This window comes from Fulmarus glacialis, unplaced genomic scaffold (assembly GCF_000690835.1).
Source record: "Fulmarus glacialis isolate BGI_N327 unplaced genomic scaffold, ASM69083v1 scaffold35629, whole genome shotgun sequence".
Classification (NCBI taxonomy): domain Eukaryota; kingdom Metazoa; phylum Chordata; class Aves; order Procellariiformes; family Procellariidae; genus Fulmarus; species Fulmarus glacialis.
In genome coordinates, this window is record NW_009235885.1 from 13,345 (window position 1) to 14,361 (window position 1,017).

The 1,017-nt window shown below is 55.5% G+C and overlaps 1 long non-coding RNA gene across 1 annotated transcript in view; it reads right to left on the reverse strand.

Annotated features, from left to right (window-relative positions):
* Window positions 1-1,017, reverse strand: part of LOC104082909 — a 4,506-nt gene that overhangs the window by 1,637 nt on the left and 1,852 nt on the right. The window lies entirely within an intron of this gene.

The following is a 1,017-nucleotide window of genomic DNA, read 5'->3' on the forward strand; positions in this document are numbered from 1 at the left end:
GTTTGGTGTTGGGCTGCCTGCCGGCTTAAACCACAACCACCACATGAAGGGAGAGCAAGCGAAAAGACTAAGCCACGGGATTTATTTAATGCTTAGAGGGACCCCACAGAAAGGAAGAACCCATTTGCGAATGATCAGTGACACCCTCAGAAAAGCAAAAGCCCATTGGGTTTTTCAATAAAAGTCAAGTTCCCTCGATACTTATCCTGCCACGAAGCACAGCACGTGTGCTGGAGCAGCAGAGCAACACTCAGAGAGCACGTTAATTCCTGCCTTGCTGACCAGGGGGTCCCAAGGAAGGAAGCAGCACCTCTTTTTTCTAAATCGGGTTGAGATGGAAGTGACAGATCCTGAGCAGGGGGTGGACAGGGAGTTTCACGGAGCAGAGCTATTAAACAGCTTGTTAGGCAGGTGGCGAACACGGCACACAGATGAGTTCGAGCACAGGCTGGGTGCTGACCCCAGGTGTCCAACAAACAGTCACACTGAGGGAGGAAGCTGTCAGGGTGGCAGGAATTTGCATTGGCACCGTGTCACCCACAAGAGCAAGAAAAAAACAAGGTCCCACAGAAGAGTGTAACAGACAGCACTCAAAGGCACCAGGGAGAAATAGTGCTGTAATACCAACCGGCAGCTCAGAGGCAAGGATGCCCTGGGGGACGCGTGGTGAAGGCAGGAGCTGAGTCTGGGCGAGGTGCTGAGAGGTGCCTGAAGGGCAGAACCAGACCTATCACCCAGCAAGGTCTCTGCTGCCACCAAGAGGACCACTGTCACACCAGGGCACTGGCCAAGGAGAGGCGAGAGGCTTCGGGAGGAGAAGGTGAGGGGTAGGAGCCAGCTGCCCATCAGGAACCTAAGCTGTGACGCCATACGCGTGCAGGACATCCCACCTCCCACCAGAGAGGCACCGGGGCAGTGAGGCAGGCAGCCGGCCAGCATCTGCTTGACCATGAGCCAAATCGCTCTCCAGCAGCCAGAGCTTTGGCACCCAGCACACACGTGCCAAAGGCTGATGTC